We start from the raw sequence: 16,964 nt of genomic DNA, 5'->3' as shown, positions 1-16,964 counted from the left end.
GGCCAGCAGGAAGGTGAGAGAGACTGAAAAACAGTGACAACCTTAGGGATGATACTGTGAAAATGTTTTGGAATGATAAGCTTTGGAAGGATTTCACTGAATCTAATTTTTTTTTAACTTTATTTCAATACTTTTTATTTCCACTAGTACAACAATGATCACCACAAACCCAATCTGACCCAGAATAGAACCTAAACCATTAGTTGAAAACTGAACCTGAACCAGAACAAAATCACAAAAATAATAATTCAGAGTACTGGTTCAGAATAAGGGAGTAATTGAGGTTTGGGGGGTGGGGGGGGAAGCACACTCACTCCAGAAAAGAAAAGAGAATTTTGGATTTAACTCGTGTCTCTCAGTAGTTATATTCATATGCAGCCAGTGTTTCCTGTCCCTTGAGGAGGAGTTATAGTTATCAATATGGGCTACCATTAAGACGTGTTATTTTACCACTAACTCGTGCAATTTTAGCACAGGTCCTATTTTATGCAATAGTAAGTGAGGTTAACAGTAAAATAACATGTCTTACTCTTAACGGTAGCCCACACAGATGACTTCCCTCCTTAAAGAAAAAAGAAATGTCTTTAGGAATCAAAATCACTGCTATATGTAATAAAAGTGAGCTAAGTATAGGAAAATCAAGCCATTGTGACATCACTGATGAAATGAGGCATTATGACATCACAATATCAGCTCTGGTTATCAGAGACTGAAACTCTTCACACTAAGGGGAGAATTTACCAATGTGGGCAAACCATTAAGACGTGTTAAATTTACTACTAACTTGTGCTATTGTATGCAAGTAGACCTAATTACTAGGGGTTAATAGTAGACTAATATATCTTGACGGTAGCCCAAGTTGATAACGTCCCTCCTAAGTTTGTACCTGAGTTAATAGAGGGTTAAATGACTATTTAGTCTCCTGGACAGTACTCCAACAAAAAGTCTCCTCAACTGGTGATCTAACTAGTGTGAGGAAGGCAACCTACTGGGAAGGAAAAACCACTCATCTCTCCTTCCCTGGAGCACCGGAAAGTGAGCTTGTTGCTGCCTCTCACCTGCTCCCTGGGCTAACAGTCCAGTGGTTTGTGAGTCTCCTATATGCTATTGTCCCGCTCTTGGGGATGGGCAGCACCTCCTTCATAATTAAATCACACTACATGAACCGGGGCAGCAGAGCACCTGTTTTGGTGGAGGGGCCAAAATAACAATCTCCAGCCCCACCCTGAAGTTCTCTAGTTGCTAGTACTGTGATGTGCAAAATGTTGCTTGGGCCATAGCCCACTGGCTCACCCCATTCTGCTGCCTATGATGTGAACCCTCCCCACACTGGGAGATTCCATTGTTACAACATATAGACAAAATACCTTAGGAGACTCCACGGAAATCTCTATAATTGCAAAACTACACAAGTTCCACCTCCAGATCTTGACTCCTCCACATTGAGAGCTCCATGATGTACTGGTAATGGCCAGCACAGACAGGAAATGATTGTGTCTTCCTCCACTACTTACTTCTGCCTCTCCCTGAAACCTATTGGCTGCAAAGGAATGCCTGACCAATGTCAGACAGAGGGCATCTCCTATTTCTTTGAGTACCCTTGGATGTATCCCATCAGGCTTCATTGCTTTGTCTACTTTTAGTTTTGCTAGCTCCTCACGAACACAGTCTTCTGAGAATCTGTCCAGGTCTACCATCCATCCATCCATCCCTATTAGCATTTGTTTTCTGCAGTCCTACCCTGGCCTTTCATCCGTGAAAACAGAATAGAAGTCATTGTTCAGCAGTTCAGCTTTATCCTTATTGGATTCTATATATTCCTCCCCCTCGGCTTTGAGCCTCACAGTGCTATTATGGCACTTCTTCCTGTCACTTACATATCTGAAAAACGCCTTGTCCCCCAATTTTACCGTATCGGCTATCTTTTCCTCCATTTGCCTCTTGGCTTCCCTGACAGCTTTTCCAGCTTCTCTTAGCTTTTCTAGGTATTTTTGCCTGTCTTTCTTTTTCTGAGTTGTCTTGTATCTTATGAAGGTTAACCTTTTTCCCTTATGTTTTCAGCTACTACATTTAAGAATCAGAGTGGTCTTCTTTTTCTCTTACTTTTATGTAATTTTCTAACATAAAGGTTTGTTGACACATTGAGCCTGCAAATAGGTGGGAAAATGTGGTATACAAATGTAACAAATAAATAAATAAAATGGCAGTTTTGCCCACTGCTGATCTGCTTCCTTCAGCTGTTCCCATTCAACTAACTCTTCCTTGAGAAATTCTCCCATCTCAGCAAAGTTAGTTCTTTTAAAATCTAGGATCTTCAATCTTGAAAAAGCCCACTCCTCCTTTGTCTTAATATTGAACAACACCATTCAGGGATCACTAGATACCAAATGATCTCCCACCATCACATCAGAAACATTGTCCCCGTTTGTAAGCACCAGATCTAGAATAGCTCCATCCCCAACACTGTTGGAACAAAGCACAGTTGGGGGAAGGGGGGAAAATGTAAAAAGTTTGATGACTGTAAGCAGTGCAGTATATCTGTTGTATTACTACTGTAAGTGAGGCAATATTGTATTGAATTCACTGTGCTGAGGTGGATTTGTATTTTTTTGACTTGTCATCAATAAAAACCGTTGAAACATAGAATAGCTCCATCCCTTGTGGATAAAGGTGAGACGGTTGATATTGTGCATCTGGATTTTCAAAAGGCATTTGACAAAATACCTCATGAAAGACTCCTGATGAAATTAGAGACTCATGGGATAGGAGGTAATGTCCTACTGTGGAATAAAAACTGGTTAAAAGATAGAAAACAGAGTAGGGTTAAATGGCCAATGTTCTGAATGGAGAAGGGTAGATAGTGGAGTTTCCCAGGGGTCTGTGCTGGGACCCCTGCTTTTTAACACAACGATAAATGATGTAGAGATGGCAATAATTAGGTAATTAAATTTGCTGACGACACAAAGTTATTCAAAATTGTTAAATCGCAAGAGGATTGTGAAAAATTGCAAGAGGACTTTATGAGACCGGGACAGTGGGCGTCTTAATGGCAGATGGCATTTAATGAAAGCAAGTGCAAAGTGATGCATGTGGGAAAGACGAACCCAAACTATAGCTACAATAGATGCAAGGTTCCACATTAGGAGGAGTCACCAACCAGGAAAAGGATCTAGGTGTCATCGTTGATACTTTGAAACCCTCTGCTCAGTGTGCAGCAGCAGCTAAGAAAGCAAATAGAATGTTAGGTATGTGTTGAGGAGTGGAAAGCAAAAGTATTAAGGAGTGGAAAGCAAGAATGAGAATGTTATAATGCCTTTGTATCACTCAATGATGTGACAGCACCTCAAATACTGTGTGCAATTCTGGTTACCACTTCTCAAAAAATATATAGTGGAATTAAAAAAGTTATAGAGAAGGGCAATGAAAATAATAAAGGGAATGGGACAACTTCCCTATGAGGAAAGGCTAAAGTGACTAGTGCTCTTCAGCTTGGCTGAAGGGAGATATAATAGAGATCTATAAAATAATGAGTGGAGTGGAACAGGTAGACGTGAATCACTTGTTTAAGCTTTCCAAAAATACTAGGACTAGGGGGCACGCAATGAAGCTACTAAGTAATAAATTTAAAACAAATCAGAGAAAATATTTTTTCACTCAATGTGTAATTAAACTCTGGAATTCATTGCAAGAGAATGTGATAAAAGCAGTTAGCATAGCAGGGTTTTTAAAAAGGCTTGGATAGCTTCCTAAAAGAAAAGTCCGTAAGCCATTATTAAGATGGACTTGGGGAAAATCCACTTATTTCTAGAATAAGCAGCATAAAATATATTGTACTGTTTTGGGATCTTGCCAAGTACTTTTAACCTGGTTTGGCCACTGTTCGAAATAGGATGCTGGGCTTGATGGACCTTCGGTCTATCCCAGTATGGCAACACTTATGTACTTATGATACTACATAAGTACATAAGTAATGCCACACTGGGAAAAGACCAAGGGTCCATCGAGTCCAGCATCCTGTCCACGACAGCGGCCAATCCAGGCCAAGGGCACCTGGCAAGCTTCCCAAACGTACAAACATTCTATACATGTTATTCCTCGGCTTAATCAGCACCATTAACAGGATAACAGGGACTGAATCAACTAGGAATCATTCAACCTGTGGAAAGAGTAAGAGGGATTCAAAGGGGCTTGCCTGGAGCAAGTCTCTGGAGGGGGTGCTGAGCTTGCAATTTTTCATTGGCCAGGTTGGGTGGGTGTTCAGGGCCCTAGGCCTGACCCTATTTCCAAAAACTAAAAGAATGAAAATTGAAGCTAAAATTTTCCTAGTGCTGTTTCAGTACTTTGAACTAATGAGATAATCACCCTCAGATCTGTACTGTGGACATCTGTAATTCATCCCCCATTGTGTATTGCTCCTTTGGATGAAATGCACTCTCACTAGACTGGCAGGTTTTGTGACCCAAAATGCATTTTCCATTTCTTTGTCAGGTGTATGGATTACTAATTAGAAGTCCAGTGAATATTAGATCAAGTGCTTTGTTGGAAATTTCCACAACCTATAGAGAGGAACTATTTCTTTTCTGTTATAAAGTCATATAAAACTGACGATCATGTCATGCCATGTATCCCACCAAATCCCTAATCAATCAGGTTCAAAGTGGGTAACAATATCACCAAATCTACAACATTAAATGAAATATAACTTATATAGAAATTAACAATCAGCGCATACAAACTTGGTTTTTAAAAAGTGCTTTCAGTTTCTTTTAAAATTCCATATGTCAAAATTAGATGAATATTCAAAGGTAAAGAATTCCAGATACTAATTGTACCATAACCAAAAAAACTTTCATGGGCAGATTTAAACTTCACTCCCTTCATCAATGGAAACAACATAATTAAATGTGCCAAACATCTCAGAGACTCCAGAATAATACAGGCAACATTGGATGCTGGAGATTTGATGTAATGGAGAGGATTTACTGGCAGTGCTTCACAGCTTTGGGGTTTTTTTTTTTTATTTATTTAGATTTTGCTCACACCTTTTTTTAGTAGTAGCTCAAGGTGAGTTACATTCAGGTGTACTAGATATTTTTCTGTCCCAGAAGGGTTCAGAATCTAAGTTTGTAACTGAGGAAATGGAGGGTTAAGTGACTTGCCCAAGATCACAAGGAGCAGCAGTGGGATTTGAACCGGCCACCTCTGGATTGCAAGGTTGGTGCTCTAACCACTAAGCCACTCCTGGTCTTTGCTGAAATCTTGTTCAGACTGAATACAGTATGCAAGACCCTGAGAATGTACTCAGCCTGTATGTAGAAATTGTACAGACTTGTGTGGTTCATTTTACAGTTGGAGGAATAAGAAAAAAAATTCCTTTTATATCTCAGATTCCTGAATTTCCTTTTTCATGATAATCAGGGAACGTCTTTAGAAATTACATGTTTTATATGCAGAGTGGGGTACATATTCACTGTTGCCACATAACAACAGACTACACACAATGGCCCATCACATTTAATGATAATCAGTCAAAATCCTCCACTGAATCACACAGTCCACTTAATTAAGTTTAGTTTTCTGCATCTTGTTTTTCCGTTTTGTCTAAAATGTAAGCTCCGAGCACTAGGAACTGTCCATTATATGTTTGTGTACAGTGTTGTATACATCGGGTATGCACCATGCAAACCATGATAGTTACCTAGAGTAAACCTTTTTTCCTCCTCTTCCCCACACTGGTGATCATACACATATTCCATTACAGACCACAATTCACCAACCCCAGAGTAGATACTAAAATCCATCTTATCACTTCTCCCTGCATCCCCCTCACTTTAAATCCCAATGACTGATGGCTTAGAAGGAGCAGAGGCAGAGAGGAATGAGAATGTGACAGACTTGAGTCTAGACTTTGTATATCTCTTATTAAACACAGCCTGACTCTCTATCTCTCTTCATCTCACCTACAAAGATGTTCTCCTATGTGGACTGATAAAGCACTGCTGTCCCCTAGGGTGTTCCAGTGGTACTGCAAGTTTTCCCCTCCACATTTTAAAACTGATAGATCAACACAGGAAACATAATTGAATTGCCTTTGTTACGTATTAGAAATAGGAAAATTAATTTCCAAATGTAGGGAATGGTTCCTTAGTTCTGAGGATATTTGGGACTCCTTTTTAAAGTTTCATTTTACAGTCCGTAAAGGCCTGGTAGGTTGCTATTATGCTAGGCTTCAGAAATCAATCACCTTGTCTCCACTTCAGAGAACAGTGGATAAATGGACTCATAACTTTGGACCTTATATGCTGGAGGCTTGTCTCAACAGCCTGAAGAATGGCCCGCGGTTGGTATATAGTATAAGGTTGCAAGATCTCCATTATAAATTTCTTATGCGAATGTTTATATATCCCTTTAGAGTTAAGAAGCAGTGGCGTAGCTAGGTGGGGCCACAGGAGTCTGGGCCTCCCAAATTTCATCCAGGCCTCTGGTTTTGCTGGCAGGGGTCCTGGTGCTTCCTAGCCTGGACTATGGGATGTGGTCTGGGATTTTCCTTGTTTTCCTGGTTCACACAAATGCCTGTTTGCTGGGTAACAGAGGTTATATTAGCATAGGAGGGTGGTGTACAGGGTGGGAGGGAGGGTATTGGGGGGGGGGGGGTTCTGTTTATGATTAAGCTGTTCTTTCGATGTGTATTGTTATTTATTATTCTGATATGCCAGTGACGATAAAGTTTTAGTTAAAGTTTCATTTTAAAAAAACTGGATCTGAACAGATAATTGCAATTCACACCAGGGATTTATATCTGCCAAAGTGGATGATTTCTCTCTTGCAGTATACAGCCCATAAATGCATTTTCTCAGTATGTCTATGAATGACTATGCATAAGCATATTGAGCTGGATTTTCCACATAGTGAATAACTAAACTAGAATCAGTCTGTTGAAAGATGAGGTCAAGATAACTAAAAAAAAAAAAGTTTAGACAAGTTCTTGGAGGAAGCAAGAAAAGTCCATAACAAATTATTAGTCAGGCAGGCTTGGTAGAGTCATTGTTTATCCCTGAAACTGAGAATTAGGTCTACATTTTGGGATCTGCCGGGTACCTGTAATTCAGACTAGCTACTTTCAGAGACAGAATACTGAGGTCAATGGACCTTGGTCTGACTCAACTTGGTCTTTCTTATTTTCACAGTTAAGCTCTGGAATTTTCGCTAAAGGTTGTCCCTTTCAACCTGGAAGATTGTTGCACTGAGCAACTCAGAATTTATTACGAATTTACCCGCCATCTGAAGCAAAGGTTAGTATCTACAAAGGCTTGGGCTTTATCTGTGTATGGTCCATCCTTTGGAATGCTCTTTCTGTTATGTTAAGAGATGAGCAGAATGTCCTGCTTCTCCACAAGCAACTTACGGTCCTTTTATTTTTATAGATGCTTATAAAAGGATCTAATCCAGAGTGTTTTTAGAGAGTTGCTTGTGTAGAAGTGTTGTCCAGTCATATGTTGTATTGCCCGTTATTGTATTCTAGTCTATTGTTAACATTTATATACTGCTTATATCACCAAGGAATCTAAGCACAGTAAATACAATAAAAGAACACACCCCAGTCACAAATTAAAATATTTATTAAGGGCACCACTTACTAAGGCATGCTAGCAGTTTTAGCACGCGCTAAAATTTAGCATGCACTAATGCTAGAGACACCTATATATTCCTATGGGTGTCTCTAGCATTACCACATGCTAATTTTTACCAACGCTAAAAATGCTAGTGCGCCTACAGTGTGGCTTAGTAAACAGGGCCCTAAATGAAAATGTTTTCAAAGCCTTATGGAAATTCCAATATTCTGGCAGTGTTTGAATTTGAATAGTAATATTGCTCCAGATTTTACTGGATTGGTACACAAAGGAACTTTTGAAGAAGATTTTTAAATCGAACATTTCTAAAAGTTGGAAAACCATGACGATTTCCATGCAACCGGAAATGTTAGAAACTGAATATGAGAGGAGGGACAAAAACCATGCAAGATTTTAAATTCCAGACAGACTCCTTCAAATTCAACCTGGGCACGAACGGGTAGCCTGTGTAACTCAACAAAGGATGGGGTTGAATGGTCAAACTTCTGACTAAACATCAATTTTGCAGCAGTAATTTTGCACCAATTGTAAACTATTACATAATTTTGTTGAACGTTCAGGGATCAGTATCCAAAACGATTTAACCAGGCAGGCTTAACTGGATTATACTGCTGAATATCAGCACTAACCAGTCAAAGTGAAACCGGCTATTAAGTGGATGGTCCAGGGGCAGAGTTAGGACAGAGCTGGCACATAACCGCATATACAGCAGTCATAGCCTTAGCCAGTTTAACTTAACCAGTTAAGGCTGAATATCGGCACTTAACTGGGTATTTGCCGGCAGTCCACACATACCTGGATATTACATGCCAGTGCTTGGACATGGCCCGGCAGTGAATATTCAGGCATAAAGCTTGCAGTGTAGTAAATATTGCTGGGTTATCAATCCTCTCCAGTTTCTGTATTTTCAATTGAAACAAATATTCTGAAACCTCAAATGTTTACAAATATAACAAATGATTCCTCAATAGTATAATATGCAATAAATATTGTAATAAGTGCTCAGTTTTTGGTGCATTACACTGGCTGGAGCCTTCTCATATATAATGCAACCAACCCATGATTTGCATGTATCAGTATAAAGCAGGGGCAGAATGACCATATAGGCAACCGGGCAGTGCCCGAGGGCCCAGAGGCTCTCCCCCCACCCCACAAGATATAACCCCCCCCCCCCCCGGTCCCACCTTAAAGGACCCTAGAGTACTGATAGAACTGAAAAACGAGCTTGCGGAGCTACTGCTAGTGATATGCAACTTATCCTTAAAATCGAGCGTGGTACTGGAAGATTGGAGGGTGGCCAATGTAACGCCCATTTTTAAAAAAGGCTCCAGGGGAGATCCGGGAAATTATAGACCGGTGAGTCTGACGTCGGTGCCTGGGAAAATGGTAGAGGCTATTATTAAAAACAAAATTACAGAGCACATCCGAGGACATGGATTACTGAGACCAAGTCAGCATGGCTTTTGTGTGGGGAAATCTTGTCTGACCAATTTACTTCAATTCTTTGAAGGAGTGAACAAACATGTGGACAAAGGGGAGTCGGTTGATATTGTGTATCTGGATTTTCAAAAGGCGTTTGACAAGGTACCTCATGAAAGGCTACAGAGGAAATTGGAGGGTCATGGGATAGGAGGAAATGTCCTATTGTGGATTAAAAACTGGTTGAAGGATAGGAAACAGAGAGTGGGGTTAAATGGGCAGTATTCACAATGGAGAAGGGTAGTTAGTGGGGTTCCTCAGGGGTCCGTGCTAGGACCGCTGCTTTTTAATATATTTATAAATGATTTAGAGATGGGAGTAACTAGCGAGGTAATTAAATTTGCTGATGACACAAAGTTATTCAAAGTCGTTAAATCACGACAGGATTGTGAAAAATTACAAGAGGACCTTACGAGACTGGGAGACTGGGCGGCTAAATGGCAGATGATGTTTAATGTGAGCAAGTGCAAGGTGATGCATGTGGGAAAAAAGAACCTGAATTATAGCTACGTCATGCAAGGTTCCACGTTAGGAGTTACGGACCAAGAAAGGGATCTGGGTGTCGTCGTCGATAACACACTGAAACCTTCTGCTCAGTGTGCTGCTGCGGCTAAGAAAGCGAATAGAATGCTGGGTATTATTAGGAAAGGTATGGAAAACAGGTGTGAGGATGTTATAATGCCGTTGTATCGCTCCATGGTGCAACCGCACCTTGAGTATTGTGTTCAATTCTGGTCGCCGCATCTCAAGAAAGATATAGTAGAATTGGAAAAGGTGCAGCGAAGGGCGACTAAAATGATAGCGGGGATGGGACGACTTCCCTATGAAGAACGACTAAGGAGGCTAGGGCTATACAGCTTGGAGAAGAGACGGCTGAGGGGAGACATGATAGAGGTATATAAAATAATGAGTGGAGTGGAACAGGTGGATGTGAAGCTTCTGTTCACGCTTTCCAAAAATACTAGGACTAGGGGGCATGCGATGAAACTACAGTGTAGTAAATTTAAAACAAATCGGAGAAAATTTTTCTTCACCCAACGTGTAATTAAACTCTGGAATTCGTTGCCGGAGAAAGTGGTGAAGGCGGTTAGCTTAGCAGAGTTTAAAAAGGGGTTGGACGGTTTCCTAAAGGACAAGTCCATAAACCGCTACTAAACGGACTTGGAAAACTCCAAAATTCCAGGAATAACATGTATAGAATGTTTGTACGTTTGGGAAGCTTGCCAGGTGCCCTTGGCCTGGATTGGCCGCTGTCGTGGACAGGATGCTGGGCTCGATGGACCCTTGGTCTTTTCCCAGTATGGCATTACTTATGTACTTATGACCCTGGTGGTCTAGTGGCTGTTTAGGGGCAGGAAAGATCCCCACTCTTTCCTGCCCGCTGCCACTACTCTGCCCGGCACTTCTACATTTTGAAAATGACTGCTGGGACTGCCGAGACCTGCGAGGCTACCACAGGAAGTCTCGGCAGCCATTATGAAAACACAGCAGCGTGTGGCAGAGCAGCGGCAGCAGGCAGGATAGAGCGGGCATCTTTCTTGTCCCCAAACAGGCCACTAAACCACCAGGGTCCTTCAAGGTAGGACTGGGGAGGGCGCACTAATATGCGGAGGGGGGGCAGCGGGGTGAGGATGGGGGACACAGGCAGTGCCCAGGAGTCCAAATGACCCTTACTGCCCGGGGGCCCCAGAGCATTGTCAGTCCGCTCCTGGTATAAAGCCTTCAGGGATTTTGATGAGGATCAGCAGAGTAGTGGAAATGACAATGCAGGAGGAGTTAGCAAAAAGTTTAATCTTTCCTCGGGAGCTAAATGACAAGAAGGGGAAGATTCACATAAAAACAACATGAAGGCATGTTATCACCAAAAACCATCCCTCTCATGGTAGACATTAGGATTCATTGCAAGCTGTGATTCCTTTTGTTAGATCAATAAAAGAATCATCCAATTATGCACATAACCTTTTGAGAACACACAGGTCCCATCTTCTGATGTAAATCTGCAGAAAATCCATTTTTTTTCTGGGCTGATATCATCATAGTTCCCCTCTGTTACAGCGCCTTCATTAACTTCCAATATATTATAGAATTTAGTTTAAAGTATTATCTTCAGTCTTACATCCAGAGAGAGACCGTTATATTTGCAAAACAAATCAACTAATTATGTTCCCGCCTGGTCTTTGCATTTGCAGAATGAGGAACTTTTGAGCGTGCTTTTTTTGGTGTATCTAATTCAGCCAGCCCAAATGAAAGCACAGGCTTTTTCAATAACAGCTTCTGTATAGAGGAATGATCTGCCTCAGAACTTACAGATTGAAAAGATTATTTATGAATTAGAAAGAAACGGAAGACATTTATATTTGAGAATTTTATTAGGCTAGGGAACTGTCTGTTTATTAGGATACTGGTGAAAGGCAGATTGTATTAATGAGCTCTTCTAAAGCAGGGGTTCCCAGTCCACTCCTCAGGACACACCAAGCCAGTCAGGTTTTCAGAATATGCACAATGAATATGCATGAGGTAGAATTGTATGCACTACATCCATTCCATGCAAATCTGTCACATGCATACTCATTGCAGGTATCCTGAAAGCCTGACTGGCTAGGCAGGGCTGGCGCAACTACTACTACTACTACTACAAATCATTTCTATAGCGCTACCAGTTGTACGCAGCGCTTCACAATTGAACATGAAGAAAAGACAGTCCCTGCTCCAAAGAGCTTACAATCTAAATCAGGACAGACAGACAGGACAAATAAGGGATAAGGGTAGGACAGACAGATAGGACACATAGGGAAAAGGGACTATTGAAGAGAGGAAGACAAGATAAGGTTATGTGCAGGTGACAAGTTAGGAATTAAAAGCAGCATCAAACAGGTAGGCCTTTAGCCCAGATTTGAAGGCGGCCAGGGATGGAGCTTGACGTAATGGCTCAGGAAGTCTATTCCAGGCATAAGGTGTGGCGAGATAAAAGGAACGGAGTCTGGAGTTGGCAATGGAGGAGAAGGATGCAATTAGGAGAGATTTGCCTAGCGAACGGAGTTCCTGGGAAGGAGTGTAGGGAGAGATGAGGGTGGAGAGGTAGTGAGGGGCAGTAGAGTGAATGCACTTCTAGGTGAATAAGAAGAGCTTGAACTGTATACGGAAATGGATAGGGAGCCAGTGAAGTGAGTTCAGAAGACGGCTGATATGAGCATAGCGACTTTGGCGAAATATTAATCGTGCAGCAGAATTTTGAACAGATTGAAGAGGAGAGAGATGGCTGGGTGGAAGCAAGTTGCAGTAGTCCAAGCGAGAGGTGATGAGAGTGTGGATGAGGGTTCTGGCAGCGTGCTCAGAAAGGAGAGGGCAAATTTTGACGATATTATAGAGGAAGAAATGACAGGCTTTAGCAATCTGTTGAATATGTGCAGAGAAGGAGAGGGAGGAGTCGAAGATGACCCCAAGGTTACGAGCAGATGAGACAGGAAGAATGAGCATGTTGTCAACAGAAATAGAGAGTGGGGGAAGGGGAGAGGTTACATAAGTACATAAGCACTGCCATGCTGGGAAAAGACCAAAGGTCCATCAAGCCCAGCTCTCCATCTCTGACAGCGGCCAATCCAGGCCCCAAGAACCTGGCAAAACCCCCAAATTTAATAACGATCAATGGACTTTTCCTTCAGGAATCTGTCCAGACCCCCTTTAAACTCAGCAAGGCCAGCTGCCGTCACTACCTTCTCCGGCAGTGAGTTCCAGAGTCTAACCACGCACTGAGTAAAGAAAAACTTTCTCCAATTTGTTTTAAACCTACCACATTCTAATTTCATCTTGTGTCCCCTGGTTCTATTATTGTTAGAAAGCGTAAACAAACGCTCCACATCTGTCCACTCTACCCCACTCATTATTTTGTACACCTCTATCATATCACCTCTCAGCCGCCTTTTCTCCAGGCTAAAGGTGGGAAGATAAGGAGCTCAGTTTTGGACATATTGAGCTTCAGGTGGCAGTGAGACATCCAGGCAGCAATGTCAGACAGGCAAGCAGATATCTTGGCCTGGATTTCTGCCAAGGTTTCTGGTGTAGAGAGGTGGATCTGGGAGTCATCAGCATAAAGGTGATATTGAAAACCGTGGGCTGAGATCAGAGCACCAAGAGAGGAAGTATAGATGGAGAAAAGGAGAGGTCCTAGGACAGATCCTTGAGGTACACCCACTGAGAGTGGGATAGAGGAAGAGGAGGATCTACCAGAGTAAACACTAAAAGTACGCTGAGAGAGATAAGAAGAAAACCAGGAAAGAGCAGAGTTCTGAAATCCAAGTGAGGACAGCGTGCCAAGGAGTAGGCTGTGATCAACAGTGTCAAACGCAGCAGAAAGATCGAGAAGGATGAGGATAGAGTAGAGCCCTTTGGATTTAGCCAGGAATAGATCATTGGAGACTTTAGTAAGTGCTGTTTCAGTTGAGTGAAGGGGGGCGAAATCCAGATTGGAGTGGATCAAGAATAGCTTGAGAAGAAAGAAAGTCGAGGCAACGACGGTGGACAGCAACCTGGTAAGCATGGCAAAGGGACGTCAACCTCTGGCGGGGCATCCAAAACCACCCCAAGCTGTGCTTACCAGGTTATGCCACGCTACTCTCCTCTCCCTCTGATCCATCCCCGTGCAGTTGGACATCTCTCAGTGTCTCTTTCTTTCTCCACCTGCCCACCTCCACCTCTGCGACCCAGCAACTTTCTCTCTCTCTCTTCCCTCCCGTCTTCTCTTCTCTCCTGCTGGCAATCAAAGCTTCTTTTAGATCATGTCAAGGACAGCAGAAGCAATGTAAGCAGGCTGCTTCAGCCGCACTGGAGGCCTTCCCTCAGCCACATCCTGCCTGCCCTCGCGGAAATGGGAAGTTGCTTCAAAGAGGGCAGGATGCAACTTAGGGAAGGCCTCTGGGCCTGTTGGAGCAGACTGCTTACATTGCTACCGCTGCCCTTGATGTGACACAGAGGAAGCTTTGACCACCGACAGGAGAGAAGAGAAAGTAGAAAAAGAGAAAGGAGCCAGGGAGAGAAGGGGTAGGTGTTGAAGAGGAGAGGGGGGCAAGGAGAGACCTATACTGGTCTTCAAGGTTTTATGGACCTGAGTATTACATCTGAGGCTGGCACGACATATTTTGACAGATGTTTTTTGAGGGTGGGAGGGGGTTAGTGACCACTGGGGGAGTAACTGAAGGTCATCCTCGATTCTCTCCAGTGGTCTTCTGGTCAGTTTGGGCACCTTTTTGTGCCTTAGTCGTAATAAAAACAGGTCCAGGTGAAAAAGTCCAAGTGCTCATCAGGGACGTCCTTCTTTTTTTCCATTATGGGGTCAAGGATATCCAAGTGTTAGGCACCCCAAGTCCCGCCTTCACTACACCTCCAACACACCCCCTTGAACTTTGGCCATCCCTGCAATGGAGTGCAGTTGGGGATGTCCAAAATCGGCTTTCGATTATACCGATTTGGACGACCCTGGGAGAAGGACGTCCATCTTCCGATTTATGTTGAAAGATGGGCGTCCTTCTCTTTCGAAAATGAGCCCAAATGTCTTATTATGGATTGGTAACTGTTTAAAAGATAGAAAATAGCAAAGGAAAATAGTAGAGCACCCCAGAGATCTGTATAGGGAGCAGTGCAATTGTGATCAGGAAAAAGAAACAAGTGAACTGCTGAAATTTGCATATGACACAAAATTGTTCAAAGTTGTTAAATCATAAGCGGAGTTTGAGGCATTGCATGAGTACCTTGCAAAACCTGGGGAACTGGAAGTCTAAATGGCAGAATAAATTTAATGTGGATAAGTGCAAAGCGATGTACAAATGGAAACATAATCCGATCTATGGGTACATGATGATGGATTCTATACTGGAAGTCACCACCCCGGAAAAGGATCTTGATAACATTGTGAATAATACATTGAAATTCTCATCTTAGTGTGCTGTGGAGATAGATAGATAGATAGATAGATAGATAGATAGATAGATAGATAGATAGATAGATAGATAGATAGATAGATAGATAGATAGATAGATAGATAGATAGATAGATAGATAGATAGATAGATAGATAGATAGATGAAAAAATAAAACCAGATCTTATTAGAAAAGGTATCATAATACCTCTATATCGATTCATGGTCCAAGCACAACTTGAATATTGTGTGCAGTTCTGGTTGTCTTATATCCAAAAAGACAGAAGAACTAGAAGCAGAGACATGCAATGAAAATGATAAAGGGGATATCTCCCCTATGGAGAATGTCTAAAAAGGCTAGGGCTCTTTAATTTGAAGAGGTGACAGTTGAGAGGGGTCTATAAAATCATGACTGGGGAGGTGCTAGTAAATAAGGAACAGCTGTTTACCATTTCAAACAGTATTATGAATAGACGTTGCAGCTAATAGGTAGTGCTTTTAAACCTAAATAAAGGAGTTTCTTTTCATTCAACATACATTAAACCGTGAAATTTGTTGCTGAAAGAAGTGGCGAAAATAATTAATGCAGCTGGCTTTTTACAAAGTTTTGATAAGTTCCTTTATTAACCAGATATTTATTTATTTGTTTAAAATTTTCTCAGACAATAAAATATCTAGGTAGAGTACAGAAGAAATATACATAAAAATACATAAAATCAATCAAAATACTCCTAAAATAATAGTTGTTAAAGTAAAACCATACACAATACATAAAATCATCCTATAGTAAAACAACTTACATAAAACATTATGATAATCTAACATAAACAATAAACATAAAACTACAAATCATCATAGCATCACATGCACAACCAAACAAAACAAAACGAAGCCTCAAATACAGGTAGGTAGTAAGAATATCTGATTATAGCCTATTCCAAAAAAGCAACATGCTCAACTTATATGACCAAAAAACAAATAAAGAAAATTACAATAGTCTATCTTAGTTAAAACAAGGTTTTGCAAAACCATCCTAAACTCCTCAAGAGGCAACATATTTTTCAATCTGCTCACAAGACTTAGCTGGAAAAAGGCAGATCATATCATGGTGTTAATGTGTGGTTTCATCATCAACTGGGAGTCCAAAAAAGACACTAAGGCCTACATGCCTGAGGCAGAATCACAATGTGGGACAACTGAACTTGAATGAATGGCAGTAAATTAGAAAGAGCCAATCATCCCACCACCGTAATCTCAGTTTTAGAGAGATTTTGTGACAATTTATTAGCAAACATCCATGTTAATAACTTCCTCCCTAAGTGTACCCTCCAGAATATAGAATGAAATGAATAAGAGGGGAAGCGAGAATGATGGTTAAAAGATTCAGTAGATCCAAGATGGGGCAAGATCTCTAAAGCGATTGGTGGCGGTACTGCTGTTTTTGCAAGAGCCTGTGATCATTTCCCAAAACCTATTTTTATCTTACTAATGATAGAGAGTGGGTACTGTTGTGGCAGGATAGGGAGTAGAGCCCAGGTGTTTGGTTGAGAGCAAGAACAGTGAGGCAAAGGCAGATTCATGCAGTGATGGATTAGGAATTTAGATGCATCCTGTCACGTCTGTGGCCGTGACCACCCTCAGACTTACCCTGTTTCTGGGAGTCAGTGGCTGTGCTGGCTTCTGCTTGTCTCTGTGTCTGTCTCTGTCTTAGTTTCTCTCTGGCTCTGTGTGCTGATTGCCTTACTGGACCTCACCTGTGTGGGCTATGCCTCTTCCAAGATGGCTGCCACCTCCTCCTCTATGCCAGTATCCAAGATGGCTCCTGCTTGTCCTTCCTGTGGGCTCACTTCCTCTGTGTGTCAAGCCTCTGTTTGGAAGGAAGGAACTTCCTGCTTCTGTCCTGCTGGTGGTGACTCATCAGTGAGTTCCTTTATAAGGAAGGC

Source organism: Microcaecilia unicolor, chromosome 12, assembly GCF_901765095.1.
Source record: "Microcaecilia unicolor chromosome 12, aMicUni1.1, whole genome shotgun sequence".
Taxonomy (NCBI): domain Eukaryota; kingdom Metazoa; phylum Chordata; class Amphibia; order Gymnophiona; family Siphonopidae; genus Microcaecilia; species Microcaecilia unicolor.
This window is presented reverse-complemented; position numbering follows the sequence as displayed.